This window comes from Oncorhynchus kisutch, linkage group LG13, assembly GCF_002021735.2.
Source record: "Oncorhynchus kisutch isolate 150728-3 linkage group LG13, Okis_V2, whole genome shotgun sequence".
Lineage (NCBI taxonomy): Eukaryota > Metazoa > Chordata > Actinopteri > Salmoniformes > Salmonidae > Oncorhynchus > Oncorhynchus kisutch.
Genome location: NC_034186.2, coordinates 55,371,667 through 55,393,949, shown reverse-complemented (window position 1 = coordinate 55,393,949; position 22,283 = coordinate 55,371,667). Strand labels below are relative to the sequence as shown.

Below are 22,283 nucleotides of genomic sequence, written 5' to 3'. Positions count from 1 at the left end.
GATTTGGGTTGCACTAGTCTTCCTGTGTTGACTCAGCACAGCGTATGCCCCTGGCGACATGAAACACTTGTCAGCCTGTGTGGTTAACAGTGTCCAGCTCACAGCTTTTGATGAGGAAACTGTGAATCATACCTTAGGTGAGCTTAGAGGTAGAGAGGGACATACCATGTCATTCTAGTGTTCTATTGAATTCTGTGGGAAGTCACCCAGCCTTGTAAGAGTCTGCAATTTGCATCCATGGATATTGCACATTCTCTTTTTACATGCTTTAATTAAAACATGAAACATAATGAATGATTGGTTTAGGAATATAATGTATATTTTTCTTGGTTTGGTGTTATTTAACCCTTGTTTAAGAAAATAATCAGACTGAGAACACAGGAACAACCTGGAGATGAGTAGCAGAGGAGAGGGAGTGCTTCAGTGACTTTGTTTTCCAAAAAACCATGCCCTTGGGTAAGGCGCTGGTCTGACGTCTCTCTCTCTCGCCAGCAGACTGTTAGTAAGTTCTCACCTGAATCCCCCACCCTCAGGTCCATTCAGCACAGCCATGTCTCAGCATGTTTTGACTGCTTGGTATGCACTGATCTTGTGTCGCTCTCTCTGTATGTATGTGTGTGTGTGTGTGAGTGAGTGATTGAAAGAGAGAATGTGTGGGTGAGTAGTTGACTGAGGGAGAGGGTTCTTCAGAGACATGCCCAGACTATCCGTTTCTCTTTGACTTGATTTGTGGAGGCACTCAAATAACCCAAACCCATGCAGGTACAGCATTGTGCTGTTTCTATTGCAATCTTAATTGTAGGTGCAGACAAGGAGGGAGTTGAAGCCAAATTTGGTATAGGTGAGATTTGGACAGTGTTTGTTTTGGACAATATTAGGTTTATATGTTATGATGGCTAATCCCATGTTCCATATAATCCTGTGGTGTTTTTATAGATACGAGTTGACTACAGTCTTTCGTGACAGATTTGTTTCTGGGTGCCAGTATTATGAGTTGACTGACTTTAGATGGGCAATGTGGGTGTCTTTATGCAAAGGTAAATGAGTGATAAAGTAACAAACCAGGGAGTGGGAGGAGACTTGTCACCCCTGTAACGAGAACAACTTTTTCAGTATTGCTCGATTCAAAACAAATTAAAAACTAAATGTATCAGCAGTGTGTGGGCAAGGAGGTCACATTGTGGGCGAGAATAAACTAGATGACAAGAAATGAGGAGCAATATTATCCTCTCTCTTGCCTTGAAAATTACATGGAGGGATTGAATGAATGTGCTGAATCATGATTTTGCCTCAAGGCAAACTGTTTGTACTCTGAAGGTAACGAAAACTCCTGAAAAAAAAGACTTTCTGCACTCGCATACTGCTAGTCAAGCAGTATAGACATGACTAAATGCAAAAAGTTATAAAGCAACAGCTCCCTCTAGCGACAGGACTCCTCTACTACAACAACAACAAATGTAACCTTTATTTAACTAATTCTTATTTACAATGACGGCCAAACACGGACGACCCTGGGCCAATTGTGCGTCGCCAATAGCGGCCGATATGATACAGCCTGGATTTGAGCCAGGGTGTCTGTAGTGACCGCTCTAGTACTGAGATGCAGTGCTTTACACCGCTGCGCTACTCGGGAGCTCCATTAGTACCCAATCAGCTGTAGAGAAGCACTCTATTGCATCATCAAGGGCACATAAAAGGGCCAATCCACAATTGAAACAATAACAAAGCAGACACCCCACCTGCTTTGGTAAAAAGCTCAGGATTGGGCCAGGAGAAATGTAGAATCAATTGGTAAATATAATGAATGTATAAGTCCAACACACGATGTATCAACTGCCGATTTTCCCTTTAAATATAAATGAACACAGTACATAAATTAAACAAAGCTAATGAGAGTTTCATATTTATTTACTTTTCAATCTATTTATTATGAAATTTCTCGCTCATATATATATTTTAATAACATACAGTTGAAGTCGGAAGATTACATACACCTTAGACAAATAAATTTTCACAGGTGCTGACATTTATTCATAGTAAAAATGCCCTGTCTTAGGTTAGGATCACCACTTTATTTTAAGAATGTGAAATGTCAGAATAGTAGAGAGAATTATTTATTTAAGCTTTTATATCATCACATTCCCAGGGGGTCAGAAGTTTACATACACTCAATTAGTATTTGGTAGCATTGCTTTTAAATGGTTTAACTTGGTTCACATGTTTCAGGTAGCTTTCCACAAGCTTCCCACAATAAGTTGAGTGAATTTTGGCCCATTCCTCCTGACAGAGCTGGCGTAACTGAGTCAGGTTTGTAGGCCTCCTAGCTCACACACGCTTTTTCAGTTCTGCTCAAAAATTTTTTATAGGATTGAGGTCAAGGCTTTGTGATGGCCACTCCAACACCTTGACTTTGTTGTCCTTAAACCATTTTGCCACAACTTTGGAAGTATGCTTGGGGTCTTGTCCATTTGGAAGACCCATTTGCCACCAAGCTTTAACTTCCAGACTGATGTCTGGAGATGTTGCTTCAATCGATCCACATAATTTCCCTCCCTCATGATGCCATCTATTTTGTGAAGTGCACCAGTCCCTCCTGCAGCAAAGCACGCACACAACATGATGCTGCCACCCCCATGGGATGGTGTTCTTCGGCTTGCAAGCTTCCCCCTTTCTCCTTCAAACATAACGATGGTCATTATGGCCAAACAGATCTATTTTTTTTTTCATCAGACCAGAGAACATTTCTCCAAAAAGTACAATCTTTGTCCCCATGTGCAATTGCAAACCGTAGTCTGGCTTTTTTATGGAGGGTTTGGAGCAGTGGCTTCTTCCTTGATGAGCGGCCTTTCAGATTATGTCGATATAGGACTCGTTTTACTGTGGATATAGATACGTTTGTACCATTTTCCTCCAGCATCTTCACAAGGTCCTTTGCTGTTGTTCTGGGATTGATTTGCACTTTTTGCACCAAAGTACGTTCATCTCTAGGAGGCGCCTCCTTCCTGAGCGATATGACGGCTGCGTGGTCCCATGGTGTTTATACTTGCGTACTATTGTTTGTACAGATGAACGTGCTACATTCAGGTGTTTCAAAATTGCTCCCAAGGAAGAACCAGACTTGGGGATGTCTACAATTTTTTTTCTGAGGTCTTTGCTGATTTCTTTTGATTTTCTCATGATGTCAAGCAATGAGGCACTGAGTTTGAAGGTAGGCCTTGAAATACATCCACAGGTACACCTCCAATTGACTCAAATTATGTCAATTAGCCTATCAGAATCTTCTAAAGCATTTTCTGGAATTTTCCAAGCTGTTTAAAGGCACAGTCAACTTAGTGGATGTGAACTTCTAACCCACTGGAATTGTGATACAGTGAATTATAAGTGAAATAATCTGTCTGTAAACAATTGTTGGAAAAATTACTTGTGTCATGCACAAAGTAGATGTCCTAACCAACTTGCCAAAACTATAGTTTGTTAACAAGAAATTTGTGGAGTGGTTGAAAAACGAGTCTTAATGACTCCAAACTAAGTGTATGTAAACTGAATTCAACTGTATATATCTTTTTTTAAATTTTATATTTAATATTTCACCTAAAAAAAAAATACAAAAGTACACCCCATGATAAATAAGTAAATAATTCCATAAATATACATCTTGGTCCATCTGTCATACTGCATTAAAGAATCAGCTGTTTCGATACATTGTGGTTACATTAGTGTTGTGTCACACTTACTCCTTTAACCTATAGCATCCCATTTGATGGTGACATATTGTAATAATTCACATACAATATATTTACAAATGATTTGTCTTCCGTTATTTGAAGACACTAAAGGTCACCCTAAACATACTGTATATATTTATCCCATACAAAAGTAGAACACAGTACAGTAGAACTTTCTCAAAATATGTTTTGGGATCCATGGTTTTGAATTACAATGACAAGTGCACGGGTTTCTTTCAGTTCTACCAGTCTCAGGGTTGTCAAACTAAATCCCTGGAAGGTCGTGTGTTTGCTGTTTTTTGTCATTTTCTTTCAATGTGTGTCAAATTAAGGCCTAGAGAACTAGATGAGAGGAGTGAAAACCCGCAGATACAAGGTGGTCCAGGAATTGAGTTTGACACCCTCTAGTTTAGGTCGTGTTCATTATTTAATTACTCAGTCAGACAGAGTAAATCAGATTAGCAAAATTGTAAATACTGTATTACAGCAGATATGTGATGGAGAAAACAGCATTATATTAACATGAGGTGATAAATTAAATGTATTTTTTATTTAACTAGCAAGTCAGTTAAGAAAAATTCTTATTTACAATGACTGCCTAGGAACAGTGGGTTAACTGCCTTGTTCAGGGGCAGAACGACAGATGTTTACCTTGTCAGCTCTGGGATGCGATCTAGCAACCTTTCCATTACTGGCCCAACACTCTAACCACTAGGCTACCTGCCACCCCAAAGAGAAAGTTGCCATTTATCTGGGAGGAAGAGTAACAAGAAATATTGTTTAACGTGACATCCACGGAATGTCAACTTTAAATACATTGATTGAAGCAGGATCAGCAGAGCCAAAACTTTTGATTGAATTGGAACAAATATGTCCCAACGACTCCATTTGATGTTTCAGTGTGACCAAATACAACAGTTCTGTACTATCTGTAACTTAAAAAACAACAACTTGAGATTACCACCATAAAAGCACAAAATACACATCGGCCAGTTTATTAGGTACACCACCCAGTTCACAAAAAAATGGATCGCTCTTACAGACAGTGAGTCTGATGGCCTGCTATATAAAGCAGACAGACAGGCATCAGGTTACTGTTCGATTGAACGTTAGAATGGGCAAAACGGGTGACCTAAGCGACTTTGAGCGTAGTATGATCATTAGTGCCAGGTGTGCCGTATCCAGGATCTCAGAAACGCCCGCCCTCCTGGGCTTTTCATGTGCGACAATGTCTAGGGTTTACCAAGAATGGTGCAACAAACTAAAAACAGCAGTCCTGCGGGTGAAAAACAGCTCGCTGATGAGAGGGGTCAAAGGAGAATGGAAAGAATTGTTCAAGGTAACAGGAGTGGCCACAAACAGACATATAACAGAGCAGTACAACAGTTACGTGGCGAAGGGCATCTCTGAACGCCGAACGACATCTCTGTGCACAACATGTCGATCCTTGTCAGGGATGGGCTATTGCAGCAGACGACACCGGGTTCCACTCCTATAAGCTGAAAACAAAATTGGCAGGCCCCAGTGGGCACGCGATCACCAACACTGGACAACCGAGGAGTTGGAAAAACATTGGCTGGTCCGACGAATTGCGTTTCCTGTTGCGTCATACTGATGGCAGAGTCAGGATTTGGCATAAGCAGCATGAGTCCATGGCCCCATCCTGCCTGGTGTCAACGGTGCAGGGTGGTGGCGGTGGTGTAATGGTGTGGGTAATATTTTCCTGGCACAAGTTGGCACAAGTTAGGTCACTTGATACCAGTTGATCAACATTTGAATGCCAGAGCATATCTAAACATTGTTGCTAAACAGGTGCATCACTTCATGGCTACTGAGGGGTCCAACCCGGTACAAGATGGGTGTACCTAAAAAAAAACTGTCCACTGAGTGTATTTTCAAGCTTATGAAGTTTCCCCACTCTCTCTTTTGGAAAATGCACAGTCTTGCAGACAGTTTACAGTTGGTCCTTGCTGAACAAATTAAGTGACCTGCTCACGTCACATTAGCATCGAAAAGCTCGACAGACAAACAAAGATGAGGTTTGTGTTGTGTGTGCTTTTGTTGGACAGCTGCCATATTTGCAGAGTGAGACAGACGGCACAGCACAGCACAGCAGAGCAGACAGTAGAACACACCGTTCCTAACCAACTCAGCCTTGAGCCCTGCCCTCGGATTCTGGTCACCATGGTAACTATCACAGCCCATCCATCATGGCCAGAAGGTCATCCCCTTTACTGCTGGCACTCAATGGGCACGGTTCGCCAGCCTCCTCCGTGAAGTCCCCCATGATCTTGACCAGCTCTGCATTGGCTTGATGTTTCTGAAAGAGAAGGCAAGCCACCAATGGCAGATCTGAAAGGTCTCGTTTGGGGAGGGGCTTATGTTCGATTACGGTACATCTTGTTTGACTGGCCCATCATGATCCTAGTGCATGTCAGATAACTTACCATCCTTAGCCTGTCAATTACAGAAGCTATTCAAACTGGGCAGCAGGTCTGATCATGGGTTGTTCGTAAGTGCTAAGAGATGACCGCACGGAGGGAGTAAGTCTCCTGTGACAGGTTTTCATGGGGGACCATTTTGACAGTTACACCACAGCATGTACAGTAGGACAGTCTCAATCTATGAAATGCTTCCATATCATCCCTTCAAGTTACATAAAGGCATGTTATATGGTTGAATATTTATCTAGCCTCTGTGACCAGACCATTATTCCCCCTTCACCAAACTTTACAGTTGGCACTATGCATTGGGGCAGGTAGCATTCTCCTGGCATCCGCCAAACCCAAATTCGTCCTTCAGACTGCCAGATTGTGAAGCATGACTCATCAGTAAGGAACGCGTTTCCACTGCTTCAGAGTCCAATGGCGGCGAGCTTTGAACCACTCCAGCTTACACTTGGCATCGCGCATGGTGAAATTAGGTTTGTGTGCGGCTGCTCGGCCAAGGAAACCCATTTCATGAAGCTCCCGAAGAACAGTTCTTGTGCTGACGTCGCTTCCAGAAGCAGTTTGGATCTCGGTATTGAGTGTTGCGACTGAGGACAAACTATTTTTAAGCACTAAGCGCTTTAGCACTTGGCGGTGCTGTTCTGTGAGATTGTGTACGTGGCAGAATCGTTGCTGCTCCTAGATATTTCCACTTCACAATAACAGCACTTACAGTTGACGGGGCAGCTTTAGCAGGGCAGAAATTTGACGAACTGAGTTGTTGGAAAGGTGGCATCCTATGATGGTGCCACTTTAAAAGTCACTGAGCTCTTCAGTAAGGCCATTCTATTGCCAATGTTTGTCTATGGAGATTTCATGGCTGTGTGCTCGATTTTGTACTCTTGTCAGCAACGGGTGTGGCTGAAATAGCCGAATCCACTTATTTGAAGGGCGTCCACATACATTTGTATACATTTCTAAAGTAATATTGTAAAAATTACAATAATGTCCTTTTACTGGCAGAGTCATTTGAAAAGACTGGCTGAAATATCAGCCTGTTTTGGTGGGATAGAGTTTTGGATTGCCTGGTGACATCACCAACCGTAAATTAGTTAATAGACCAATAAGAAAGACAGTTCATAACCTCTCTGCCTGTCATGAGTCCGACCGAGGGTGGTTTCCCTTCCCGGTCGGGTGGCACTCGGCGGTCGTCGTCACCGGCCTATTAGCTGCCACTGATTGTCTTTCCTCCCCCTCCTTGTATGTTTATTGGTAGCACCTGTTGGTGAATGATTAGTTTGTCTTTATTAGACAGCCGGCCCGCCTGGTTGTTGTGCGGGATTAATGATTGTAACCTTCGGCTCTAATATAGAGGAATGTGTTTGTTCCTGGTCGTGAAATTTCAGTTGTACCTTTCTCATTCCCCGTGTTTGGGGCCGTTATTATTGTGAGCACCCTGTGGTGCGTTGGTGCATTTTAAAGAGCACAGCCTTGCACTCTCTGTCTCCTGCGTCTGATTCCACATCCACGACACCCGGAGCATTACACTGCCAATAATAGCTAGTTTTCAGACCACTCCCAGATAGTCCTAGCACAATTCTAGGTTGAGAATTTGCTCTGCTAAGAAGCTAGTTTTGTTTCTTTTTGACTATTTTTATTGGAAACACTCACAGTAAAGTACTTAATTGTAAGCCAGAAACAATTTGATATTGAGATGAAAATGGCTACACTGGACCTTTAACACTGATACTGATTCTTAACAATGACAGTGATTTTTAACACTAGTCTAACTTATCATAATTCAAAAATCAGGTTCAGTTCGTTTCATCATGTTGTGAGGAGTACTGTTGTAATTCCTTTTTGAATGTTTTATTTATTTACCCCTTCCCCCCTAATTTCATGACACCCAATTGGTAGTTACAGTCTTGTCCCATTGCTGCAACTCCGATACGGAATTGGGAGAGGCGAAGATCGAGAGCCATGCGTCCTCCGAAATAACAACTCACCAAGCCGCACTGCTTCTTGACACACTGCTCGCTTAACCTGGAAGCGATGGGACAAGGACAACCCGGACGGTCAAACCCTCCCCAAACGATGCTGGGCCAATTGTGCACAGCCTGATGGGTCTCCCGGTCGTGGCCGGCTGCGACACAGCCCGGTATCGAACCCGGATCTGTAGTGACGCCGCTAGCACTGCAATGCAGTGTCTTAGACCACTGCATCACTTGGGAGGCCCGATACTGCTGTAATTCCATATTTAAATTGATCCACAATGAAGCATAAATACAAAAAAACAATGCTCATAACATAAGAGGACTTACTCTTCTTCCTCATCTGTGGCAAAGAGGTTGACTCGAAAGCCACTGTCTGCATTTCCTGGTTTCTGGACATCCATACCCCCCATTAACCTGGCCAACATGTTCAGCTCCTCTTTGGCCAGGGGGTTTGGAGCTGTGTTGATCTGTATACACAGTGAAGGTGCACATAATCATTAACATAACACATGAATTGCATGATTTAGCTGTTTAGGGCATTTCCCATTGAATTTAAGGCTGGTTTCCATTACAATTAAGGCTTAATTACAGATGAAGCTTAGTCTGACTTGGACAAATTGTCCTTACTGTAGCCTAATCAATGATGAAATAACACAGATATCAATACTATTTTGACCCTTTGACAAAATATTATATTGTAGGACATAAAGTAAAATTACATTTATGAGCAAAAATGCAAGGCCTTGCAGGATAAATGCCTGTAAGAAAATAAATACAGCATAGTGATTAAGCATAATTCCAACTCACCGACTTTTGTTGTGCAGAGTTTTTGGACGTCCCTGACATGTGTGTTTCTACCGGACGGCTTACACTGTACCTGTGGGTAAACAGAAGCCAAGCACTTGACAAGCTGAAATACAATGTAGCATCACGGGGGAGGCAAATAAACCTGTCACTGTGTAAATTATTCACAAAACAATTTGCAGTGACTTTGAGCTACCATGTTGATTTAGGCCTACAGTATTTGACCATTGACCACAGTAGAGGAAATAGTGGAGAATTTAGTAGTCTCCGTGGGGGTAAGTCCAGGAACGTCAATGGTTGTCACTAAAGTGTGGAGCAGCACATACATATTAGTGCCCAGCTTGATGACCCTCTCTCCAAACATCTCAAAGGAGCCCTCGCGGAGAACACTGGTGTAGTTCCCACCGTTACGGACCTGCAGTCTCTTCACCTCTTCGCCATTGCAGCTGAACATTCTGATGGTAGCAAAAAAATACAGATGTGCAAAATATTCTGCAAAAATATTTTTAACATCATGAGGCAACTGATCATTTCCTAAAGATAATTTCCCAGAAGATACGTCTAAAAATGTGTCTACTGTTCAAGATGGAACTTGTCTCAGATGTTTAGCTAAGCGGTTGCAATGTACTTGTAACAGAGTGGTCACTAGTCTGACTGTCATGCCCTGGCCTTAGTATTTTGTGTTTTCTTTATTATTTTGGTCAGGCCAGGGTGTGACATGGGTATTTCTGTGGTGTGTTTTGTCTAGGGGTTTTTTGTAGGTTATGGGATTGTGGTTAGTGAAGTAGTCTAGGAAAGTCTATGGTTGCCTGGAGGGGTTCTCAATCAGAGGCAGGTGTTTATCGTTGTCTCTGATTGGGAACCATATTTAGGCAGCCATATTCTTTAAGTATTTTGTGGGTGATTGTTCCTGTCTCAGTGTTTGTTGTCACCAGATAGGCTCAGTCACTTAGTTTTTTTCTTTTTTCCTTGTTTTGGAAGAGAAGAGAACGAGCGCCATTCTCCTTGCGGAGATGGTGCTAAATCCATCAACACGGTCGGTCCCTGGGATTGGGCTGGCCAACACGATTCGGTTTGCTTGGAAGGAAAAGGAGTTGGAGCCTTTAGGACGGGAAACTTTTGGAAGGATAATATTGATGGGGATTCTAAAGCTGACGGTGAAGGACGTGTTTTGTTTCCAAGGCAACTCGTTGGAGGGAGCATACGATGTGGCACTATATACAGAGGAGAAACACGATGATATCCTGAGAAGGGCAAGAGCAGTGGGAGGTGAGAGGCCGATGAGCCACTATGAAATAACAAGCCTGGCGAAGAACAACTTCAGGGTTGTAACTGTCAACATTTACAACCCATACGTTAAGGACGAAGAGGTGAGGGCCTTTCTGGTGAGATACATGGATAACGTCTCCTCAGCAAGGCACCTCAAAGACTCCCTTGGGTTTTGGAATGGGAGGAGAGGCTTCCAGGCCCTCCTCAGGGAGGACCCAAAGGGACATGGTGGCTACCTCCATCCTCCTGCTATGTTCTCTCTAGGGGCTGACAGGGGGACGTTGTTTTATGCACGTCAGCCCCCATTTTGCAGGTGCTGTATGGCCTACGGCCACATATTCGCCTCGTGCAGCACAAGAAAATGCAGATTTTGTGGATCTGAGGAACACGAGGCGAGGGATTGTGACAAGCCTAAGGCGTGCCACGGGTGTGGCTCATCAGCACACCTGTGGCGGGGGTGCCCGGCTCGTCAGAGGTCATATGCGTCTGCTGCTGGGGGGGGAGCAGGAGCAGGGGATGGGGGAAGAAGAGGAGGGGAAGGAAGCACGCCTCATGACCAGAGTACAGGTCCAGAGGGGAAGGCCGCAAGGAAGGAGGAGGAGCAAGAAGCGGCGGATGGAAGAGAGAAGGAAACGGAAGGCACGGGAGTAGGTGAACCAGGAAAAGCGGCGGAAGAAGGCAACCGAGTGGAGGAGCATGAGAGAGAAGAAAGCGAGGGAGGAGTGTTGGAGAAGGAGACGGTGGAAGAGCAAGTGGACTGGGGGGAAAGTGCCCTGGTGGAAGAGATGAGGGGTATGGTGGAGGAGCTGGCGGGTGGGGAGGGTGGTATCTCTCCACTGCCGCCATCACCAAAGAAGAGAATGAAGAGGAGGGTGCGATTGGCCGACAGTGAGAGGGAGGGGATGGCCAAGAGAGTGATGGGGGTGGGAGAAACCTCTGGGTTGCTGCTGGTTTCCCCAGGCCCTCAACTTCTGTTGGGTGGGGACACACCTAACAAGACTCAGGACTGGGTACAGGAGGAGGTGGGGAGTTTTTTGTTTGGGGACTCAGCCTCCCCGATTTTTTTCCAAACCAGCTGCAGCACTGGGGAGGGGGAGGAGTGTGGGGGTAGACCCAGGGTGCAGGGCACCCCGGAGCCAAACACTATTCCTGCATCCTGGGTTGGTGAGATGGAGGAAGAGGGGGGGATGTCGGGAGTACGGATGGTGTTTTCACCGGTAGATATGGAGCAGGGGAGCATCGGGTGAGTCTCCTGTTTTAGTTTTTTTTCTGTCTGGGTTTAGAATTTGAGTGTATTACATGTTTTTATTTCATTCTTTCATGGGGTCTAATTTCACTTTTGTTAGTTTAAATGTAAGGGGTTTAAGGGATTTTGTTAAGAGGAGGGCGGTTTTTAGTTATTTGGAGGGTGTGGGGTTTGATTTTGTTTTTTACAGGAGGTTCACCTGAGGGATGGAGGGGATTTAGTAGGTTTAAGAGGGAGTGGGACAAGGGGGAGTCGGTTTGGGGTATTGGGGGGGTGCACTCATCGGGGGTAGGGATTTTGTGTGGGCACAGGGAGGTAAAAGTGGAGGATTCTTTTGTGGTAATGCAGGGGAGGGTTATAGGGGTGGATGTCACGATAAGGGATTGTAAATTTAGATTAGTGGTGGTGTATGGGCCACAGGTGGTGGCAGACAGGAGGGAGATGGTGGACTGTCTGACACCCCTGTGTGTCACAAATAGGAAATTAGTGATAGGGGGGATTTTAATACAGATTTAGGAATAGGGGGGATAGCAGTGCAGGCGCCATTACCGGGCTAATGGCTTGCCATAGTCTGGTTGACTATGGCAACTCCAGGGGGGTAGAGCGGAGGGTCGACTATATTTTTGTACCCAGGTCTTTGGGTAAGTTGTCTGGGCGGTTGTTGCCTGTTTTCTTTTCGGATCACGACGGGGTGTTCCTGCAGGTGGGGTCACCAGTCTGCCTCTTTGGTAGGGGGTACTGGAAGTTAGATCGGGATGTGCTGGAGGAGCAGGCTTTTGTTGACGGGTTTTATGGTTTCTTTTTGGAGGCTTGAAGGCCTCCGGTCCATGTGCGAGGGGGTGTTAGAGTGGTGGGAATTAGTTAAGGTGAGGATTAGGGCTTTTATAATAGGGTATTGCAAGAGGAAAAAAAGGGAGGAGAGGAGGGAAGTGGATCGTATCCAAAGGTTAATTGAACTCGAGTACGAGGCAGGCAAACTCAGCGGGTCGTTTGACTGGGAGAGATCCGCAACCCTAAAGGCGCAGCTCAGGGAGTTGCAGGAGCGGAAGGCTCAAGCTTTCCTGGGGCGTGCGCATAGTGGCTTTCTAGAACACAATGAGACTTGTTCTGCTATGTTCTTTAAGTCGGTTAGGGCCAGACAGAGTAGGAAGGTAATGCATGGCGTTAGGGAAGAAAATGGTAGTATAGTTAGAGAACCAGAGGATATGGTCAGGGTGACAACTGATCATTTCCAAGGTTTATTTAAGGAAAGGGAAATAGATGTAGAGCAGGGAAATGTGTTTTTAGAACACTTGTCCAGGCGGTTTCCGGAGGACATTAGAGAAGTGATGGAGGCCCAGATCTCACTAGAAGAGGTTGAGAGCGCTCTTAGGAGGATGGGAAAAGGGAAGGTGCCTGGGATGGATGGGCTGCCGGCTGAGTTTTATCTCAAGTTTTGGGGTATACTTGGACCAGTGGTCCTCGAAGTCTTGAAGGCCATCCTTGAGACGGGGGTCCCGGGGGGATCAATGGCTGTTGGTGTGCTGTCACTTTTATATACGAAGGGGGAAGTAACAGACCTTGGCAACTGGCGGCCGTTGACCATGCTGTGTGTAGATTACAAGCTACTTGCAAAGGTTTTAGCAGACCGGTTGCGCACAGCCCTTCCCTATGTCGTCCATGAGGATCAGACGTGCGGGGTAGAGGGCCGCTCTATTAGATGGAACCTACAGTTAATCAGGGACTCCATCACTTGGGTTGAAGATAGAGGACTGCCTTTAATGGTAGCAGCGCTAGATCAGGCGAAAGCCTTTGATCATATGAATAGATCCTTTTTATTCAGAGTGTTAGGTCGATTAGGATTTGGGGAGAAGTTCATAGGATGGATTCGTACATTATATGTCGGAGCGGGGTGCCGAATTAGTGTAAATAGTCACTTGGGTGACGTTTTTGACCTCTCGTCTGGGGTCAGGCAGGGGTGCCCACTCTCGGCTCTCCTCTTCGTTCTGTACATGGAGCCTCTGGGGGCTGCCATTAAGGCAGACACAGGGGTGGAAGGCTTGTTGATCCCTGGAAGTGGTGGGCTGCGTGTTAAGATGACGCAGTACGCCGACGACACTTCCTTGCTACTGTGCAAGGACTCGTGCCTGACAAGGTCCCTTGCCATCTTTGGGGATTTCACCCGAGCGTCGGGAGCGGTTCTGAACCATGCAAAGTCTTCCGTCAAGTTTTTCAGAAGATGGCGCGGTAGAACGTATGTGCCTGGATGGTTATCTCTCTGTGAGGGGGCCCTGAGGATTCTCTGGGTCCATTTTGAGACCTCCGGCTCAGCGACACTAAACTGGAACATGCGTATCGCAGTGGTACAGAGGAAGCTAGCAATGTGGAAGGCTAGGTATTTGTCTTTTTTGGGCAAAGTCCTGGTCCTAAAGGTGGATGTGTTGCCGTCTCTTTTGTATTTGGCGTACATCTACCCATTGCCGGGTTGTCTGAGGAGGCCTCTAGTGAGGCTTGTGTTTCAGTTCATGTGGAGTGGCAGGTGCGAGTGGGTCGCCAGTGCACGCATGATCTGTCCCATCGGGGAGGGAGGTAGGGGGGTACCACATTTCCCCCTCAAGCTGGAAACAATTTTTGTTTCTTTCTTGTTAACGGAGCTTGCTCATCCAGTGATACACCCGTCCGGTTACCTCCTTCGGGTGTTCTTCTCGTATCAGGCGATAAGCGTAATGGTGTGGTCTAACACGGGTCCTCGGGCGGAACAGCTGCCGTGGCACTTTGGTCATGCGGCCAAGTGGCTGCGTGCGCACCCTGAGGTTGAAGTTCCCCCAGTAGGTTTAGATCACAGGCACCTGTACGAGGAGGTCAGAAAGGCAGGGAGTCCGGCGCCTGTAGTGGGCATCTTGGAAGTGGTCTGGGAGGGAGTGAAGGCGCGGGGTCTGGACAACAGGCTCAAGGACCTGAATTGGTTGAGCCTCCATAAGTGCTTGCCGGTACGTTCCATCATGTACCGGTATAGTTTGGTGCAATCCCCCACCTGTCCAAGATCCTCTTGTGGCAGGGAGGAGACTGTGCGCCATGTCTTTTGGGACTGTGCCTTTGCCGGAGTAGTATGGGCTAGGGCACGGGTGTTGTTAGGTTTGGTAAGGGGGGATTTTGTATTGACATGGGCCAGGTTAGAGAGAGGTGTAGGGAGAGCGAGAGGGACGGATAGGGACAGGTTTCTGTTCTGGCTTCTCATGAGTCTCTTTAAACGGGGGCTGTGGGAAGCCAGGCAGAACATGGTGAAGACAGGGAGAGATTGGGGGGTGGAAGGGATAGTGAGGAGGGTGGAAGGAGATTTGAGGGGGAGGATGAAGAGGGAGGAGAGGAAGTGGGGGCAGCATGCTGCTCGGGAGAGGTGGAAGGGGGGTAGCATGCTGCTCGGGAGAGGTGGAAGGGGGGTTTAGGGCTGGGTGTAATTTAGATTTGTAAGGGGATAGATTAGGGACGGGGAGATAGGGAAAGGTAGTTTGTAGGGTGACGGGGAGGGAAGATGCTCCCCTGAGGTTTTGTTTGGAGTTTTTGTTTAGTTTAATTAGTTAAATTAAAATACCATTATTTGAGTATGTATGAAAATTATGAGTTGTAAAGTATGAATGGTATTAAAGATAATAATAAAAAAATTATAAAAACAAACATTTTCGGTATTTTCGGTTTTTCATGTTTCTTTGTACAAGTGTATTGTTCACGTTATCATCTTTATTAAAGATGTTTATAAATAACCACGCTGCGTTTTGGTCCACCTCTCCCTCACCAGAAGAAAACCGTAACACTGACATCATCTGTCTATACTTTCACATTGTTCAATCTCGAAATTCGCCACATGAGCTTAACTCATTGATTGTGTTTTATGTGTTTTAGAAACTTAAGCACAGCTGCACTCAATCCCTTGGCAAATAGAGCTGTGCTAAAAGCAAGCTTTTCTAAATTTAGACAGCTGCTCGTTCAACACCCTCAGTAATGCAATTAGCTGCAGATATGCAGGTCTAAATTAAGCCGACAACGTCTGCGAAAGGAAAGCAAATAGTACTTCCGGCGCCGACAGAGATGGCCGCCTCGCTTCGCGTTCCTAGGAAACTATGCAGTTTTTCGTTTTTTTACGTGTTATTTCTTACATTAGTACCTCAGGTCATCTTAGGTTTCATTACATACAGTCGAGAAGAACTACTGAATATAAGATCAGCGTCAACTCACCATCAGTACGACCAAGAATATGTTTTTCGCGACGCGGATCCTGTGTTCTGCCTTACAAACAGGACAACGGAGTGGATTCCATGCAGCGACCCAAAAAAACGACTCCGAAAAAGAGGGAAACGAGGCGGTCTTCTGGTCAGACTCCGGAGACGGGCACACCGTGCACCACTCCCTAGCATTCTTCTTGCCAATGTCCAGTCTCTTGACAACAAGGTTGATGAAATCCGAGCAAGGGTAGCATTCCAGAGGGACATCAGAGACTGCAACGTTCTTTGCTTCACGGAAACATGGCTCACTGTAGAGACGCTATCCGAGGCGGTGCAGCCAACGGGTTTCTCCACGCATCGCGCCGACAGAAACAAACATCTTTCTGGTAAGAAGAGGGGCGGGGGCGTATGGCTAACGTGACATGGTGTGATGAAAGAAACATACAGGAACTCAAATCCTTCTGTTCACCTGATTTAGAATTCCTCACAATCAAATGTAGACCGCATTATCTACCAAGAGAATTCTATTCGATTATAATCACAGCCGTATATTCCCCCCTCCAAGCAGACACATCGATGGCTCTGAATGAACTTTATTTAACTCTCTGCAAACTGGAAACGATTTATCCGGAGGCTGCATTCATTGTAGCTGGGGATTTTAACAAGGCTAATCTGAAAACAAGACTCCCTAAATTTTATCAGCATATCGATTGCGCAACCAGGGGTGGAAAGACCTTGGATCATTTTACTCTAACTTCCGCGACGCATATAAGGCCCTGCCCCGCCCCCCTTTCGGAAAAGCTGACCACGACTCCATTTTGTTGATCCCTGCCTACAGACAGAAACTAAAACAAGAGGCTCCCACGCTGAGGTCTGTCCAACGCTGGTCCGACCAAGCTGACTCCACACTCCAAGACTGCTTCCATCACGTGGACTGGGACATGTTTCGTATTGCGTCAGATAACAATATTGACGAATACGCTGATTCGGTGTGCGAGTTCATTAGAACGTGCGTTGAAGATGTCGTTCCCATAGCAACGATTTAAACATTCCCTAACCAGAAACCGTGGATTGATGGCAGCATTCGTGTGGAACTGAAAGCGCGAACCACTGCTTTTAATCAGGGCAAGGTGTCTGGTAACATGACCGAATACAACCAGTGCAGCTATTCCCTCCGCAAGGCTATCAAACAAGCTAAGCGTCAGTACAGAGACAAAGTAGAATCTCAATTCAACGGCTCAGACACAAGAGGCATGTGGCAGGGTCTACAGTCAATCACGGACTACAGGAAGAAATCCAGCCCAGTCACGGACCAGGATGTCCTGCTCCCAGGCAGACTAAATAACTTTTTTGCCCGCTTTGAGGACAATACAGTGCCACTGACACGGCCTGCAACGAAAACATGCGGTCTCTCCTTGTGAGTAAGACATTTAAACGTGTTAACCCTCGCAAGGCTGCAGGCCCAGACGGCATCCCCAGCCGCGCCCTCAGAGCATGCGCAGACCAGATGGCCGGTGTGTTTACGGACATATTCAATCAATCCCTATACCAGTCTGCTGTTCCCACATGCTTCAAGAGGGCCACCATTGTTCCTGTTCCCAAGAAAGCTAAGGTAACTGAGCTAAACGACTACCGCCCCGTAGCACTCACATCCGTCATCATGAAGTGCTTTGAGAGACTAGTCAAGGACCATATCACCTCCACCCTACCTGACACCCTAGACCCACTCCAATTTTCTTACCGCCCAAATAGGTCCACAGACGATGCAATCTCAACCACACTGCACACTGCCCTAACCCATCTGGACAAGAGGAATACCTATGTGAGAATGCTGTTCATCGACTACAGCTCGGCATTCAACACCATAGTACCCTCCAAGCTCGTCATCAAGCTCTGGGTCTCGACCACGCCCTGTGCAACTGGGTACTGGACTTCCTGACGGGCCGCCCCCAGGTGGTGAGGGTAGGCAACAACATCTCCTCCCCGCTGATCCTCAACACTGGGGCCCCACAAGGGTGTGTTCTGAGCCCTCTCCTGTACTCCCTGTTCACCCACGACTGCGTGGCCACGCACGCCTCCAACTCAATCATCAAGTTTGCGGACGACACAACAGTGGTAGGCTTGATTACCAACAACGACGTGACGGCCTACAGGGAGGAGGTGAGGGCCCTCGGAGTGTGGTGTCAGGAAAATAACCTCACACTCAACGTCAACAAAACTAAGGAGATGATTGTGGACTTCAGGAAACAGCAGAGGGAACACCCCCCTATCCACATCGATGGAACAGTAGTGGAGAGGGTAGCAAGTTTTTAGTTCCTCGGCATACACATCACAGACAAACTGAATTGGTCCACTCACACAGACAGCATCGTGAAGAAGGCGCAGCAGCGCCTCTTCAACCTCAGGAGGCTGAAGAAATTCGGCTTGTCACCAAAAGCACTCACAAACTTCTACAGATGCACAATCGAGAGCATCCTGGCGGGCTGTATCACCACCTGGTACGGCAACTGCTCCGCCCTCAACCGTAAGGCTCTCCAGAGGGTAGTGAGGTCTGCACAGCTCATCACCGGGGGCAAACTACCTGCCCTCCAGGACACCTACACCTCCCGATGTTACAGGAAGGCCATAAAGATCATCAAGAACATCAACCACCCGAGCCACTGCCTGTTCACCCCGCTATCATCCAGAAGGCGAGGTCAGTACAGGTGCATCAAAGCTGGGACCGAGAGACTGAAAAACAGCTTCTATCTCAAGGCCAACAGACTGTTAAACAGCCACCACTAACATTGAGTGGCTGCTGCCGACACACTGACAATGACACTGACTCAACTCCAGCCACTTTAATAATGGGAATTGATGGGAAATTATGTAAATATATCACTAGCCACTTTAAACAATGCTACCTTATATAATGTTACTTACCCTACATTATTCATCTCATATGCATACGTATATACTGTACTCTATATCATCGACTGCATCCTTATGTAATACATGTATCACTAGCCACTTTAACTATGCCACTCTGTTTACATACTCATCTCATATGTATATACTGTACTCGATATCATCTACTGCCTATGCTGCTCTGTACCATCACTCATTCATATATCCTTATGTACATATTCTTTATCCCCTTACACTGTGTATAAGACAGTAGTTTTGGAATTGTTAGTTAGATTACTTGTTGGTTATTACTGCATTGTCGGAACTAGAAGCACAAGCATTTCGCTACACTCGCATTAACATCTGCTAACCATTTGTATGTGACAAATAAAATTTGATTTGATTGGATTTGAAATAGATGCCACCAAAAAGCACAAAACACAGTAAAAAACAACAACAATGGATACAGACATATTCAATGCATCTAATAAAATTGAGATTTTGCTCTATTGCAACAAACTTGGCATTGTTGGATTCCATGTCATTTGGGTGTGGACAATTATAGCTGTGGTACCTGATAAGTCCTGGGATGTGTGTTCCATGGGGCACAGGACCTGAGATCGGGAGGACAAAACGTCCGTTGGAATTCTGCACTTTGTCTTTGAGGAAGATGGACACCTGCATTTGGTGAGCAAAACATAGTGATAATCTTTGTATAATCTCTCATGGACAGACTACTAAAACATAAATGATACCATAGTTCTGTCCTGATACAACGGGTTGTGTGAGATAACGAGCAGCATTAGTTCGGGTGCTTTTGACAAATCAAGATTTCGCAGGTGTTAGGATCTGACCAATTACGCAAGAATTTAGTTCAGGGTTAACCGAGATTACACTGTGTATAAGTCATTATGATGGGGTTATAATGCATTTTAAAGGGATAGTTCACCCAAATTACAAAATGAAATACTGGTTTCCTTACTTTGTAAGCAGTCTATAGACAACTTATTACAGCAATTCATTATTTGGTTTAGCTTCCTGGTTTAGCACTGTTTTCAAATGCAAACATCTTAGCAGTTGACACAAAATCATGGTACAATTAAAAAATGTCATCTCTGAAACCCATCAAAAGATTCCACACTCCCCCCTTCCCAACACACTCATCCTCTGTTGAAAAAGTTTGACAAACTTCTGCGAGATCATGAACTCACCCTTATGTGCATGTCTTGAAAGAAGATGAGGAGCGTTTGCCGGAGGAGCTGAAATTCACCACTAGACAAGGTAGTGTACATATATAAATAAGAACACAAAACATGCATAATGAATAAGAGATCATACTGAACACTCAGCGGAGGTTTGAGCAATCGAAGGGACGTTTATTGTACCTCTATGAGCTATCTGTATGTCTCGTCAACCTGGCTGAGAACGCTTGGGGTGTCCTTCACAAAATCCTTGATGGTTGAAGGACACAAGGAGGATATCTTTGGCCCGCGGGCAGAGGAGCACCTGGTACTTGAAGGCCATGGTCATCAAGTCATACAGCTGTGTGCATGAACAACAGTCATATGGATGATGATGGGTTACTGTTATGCTCCAAAATATCTGCTGCCAGTTTATAATGTACACCAGATGGAGCCCTCAGCATACTTGAACAAACTAGGATCATGCTCTGCAGGTGGATTTATGCAACATTTAGGCTTATAACCAGCATTAATACTTCAAAATGCTGAAGATATTCTGTTTGATAGCCTATATAAAACTTTGTAAACAACAGATAGAACTCTTCAAAATAGTCAAGCAATGATGGTGCAATAAAGGATGAAAGCTTAAAAAAAATACAGGTCTACATGGGGTTTTAAGTGACTTGGGCAATTTCCCCAAGTACCTAGAAGTAAGACAATTAAAGCATCACTGGGTACAGAGGAAGTGATTCTGAGAATGTAATGATAAAAATGATAATGTCGTCATGACAGCTACTCAGCTGACTTCAAAATGAGGTGAATGATAGTTAGATGTTGTTAGATAAATCCCTTTCTCAGAAAGGGGATAACAACTCGATGGCCTTTCACTTCCGATAAAGGGTCCTTTTAATCAGGGATGAATTGGACGAAAACAGACTGAAACACAGACAGATTACACATCCTTGTCCAATAAGGAACACCTATTTTTGTTTTCTATTGTAAAACCTTTTGAAATGTTTTGCTACAGCGTGTCCTGAACATGAACCAGGTGACACGATTCCATCCATACCTTGTCCATGCTGGCCTGGTTGAGTCTCATGATGGAGGCATGGGCCAGTCAGTCAAACACGGTCTTGAGGGTCTTCTTGGAGTACAGCTCCTGTGGCTTGAACAGCTCCTCCAAAAACGTTTTATTGAACATGGTGGTGATGATGGCTCTTCCTAGCGTAGGCGTGCAAATTGGAAAGAGCCCATGATATAACACAGTCTTGATATAACTGGGTCCATGTTCAACAAGTGTCTCTGAGTAAGAGTACTGATCTAGGATTAGGTCACCCTGTCCATTAGTTATAATCTAAAAGGCAAAACGGATCCTGGATCAGCACTCCTACTCAGATGTATTATGAATCCGAGCCCTGGTTTTAACTGTTGATGTTTGTAGATGTGAAGTCGCCCCCTTGTTTATGATTATGACAACTGGGGTGTATTCAATACGGAAACCGTTAAAGAACCAAACAGAAGCAAACTGAGCAAACAGAATGGAACGGGGAGGGACCTACCTGAATTTGTCCAACAGGTGACCAACAGGTGAATCACTGACCTTGTCATGTTCACAAACTGTTGTTCACAAACTGGTTGCCATTCTTTGGAGTACATTCATTTGTCTCCCTGCCTGTGTTTTAACCTGCAAATTCTTCATTGTACTTGTAGCTTGTATCTCTCGTTTGCGTTTTCTGTTAGGAGTAAGCGGTTTCTGTTGCAAAACGTTTTGCAACAGAATCGGCGTAATGATTACACACCTGGCAGAGTCTACCTTTAAAATCAATAAGTCCTGTGCTCAAAGGAGTCTACCTTTAAGCAAGCAGATGTGCATTCTATAGGCAAGGTTTAACGTCCACCTATTCCCAATTGGCCGAAGAAAGCAATAGCCTTTTAAACCATCAGCAGCTTGCAAAGTTAGTTGATTGGGAGATAGAAACCGGATTTCTCTTTAATAAAGCCCACGGCTGAACTCTCTACAATCTTGGGGGCAGAGGGAATTCATATCTCTGGGCAAAGATTTCGTCCAGATTGTTCTACCAATGCAATACTCTGTTGGTTTCCTTGAAGGCCTCAAAGCAGAGCATGTATGCCTAGAGATGCATTGCATGTGAAACATCAAAATACCTCTCCTTCTGTCATTCTCTATCTAATCAGCTACAGTTTGTGAACATGACAAAGTCAGTGATTCCCTGTTGGTCACCTGTTGGTCAGGTACAACCAGACAGCTAAACTAGCTAACTATAATGTTACCTTTCTTGGCTTTGTCAGCTGGAATATTCTGAGCTCTTAGGCGTTGATCCAAGATGTAGAGCATTTCTCCACCGAGATTAATAAAAAGCAGGGGTAGCGTCCTCGAAGACATATTTGTCGTATTGTGCTGGATAGCTAGCTAGCGAAATATCCCCATTCTGTCTTGTTTAAGCATATGTAAGCTTCCACTTGGTTGCCAGGTCATGAAGAAAAAGGACCAATCAGGTAGAATGTAAGCTAACGTGCAAATATTTGATA

At 45.2% G+C, this 22,283-nt stretch overlaps 1 pseudogene; it reads right to left on the bottom strand.

Moving 5' to 3' along the window:
- Positions 1–4,705: 4,705 nt before the first annotated feature.
- LOC109901762 (protein OSCP1-like) lies at positions 4,706–22,163 on the bottom strand (annotated as a pseudogene).
- Positions 22,164–22,283: the final 120 nt, after the last annotated feature.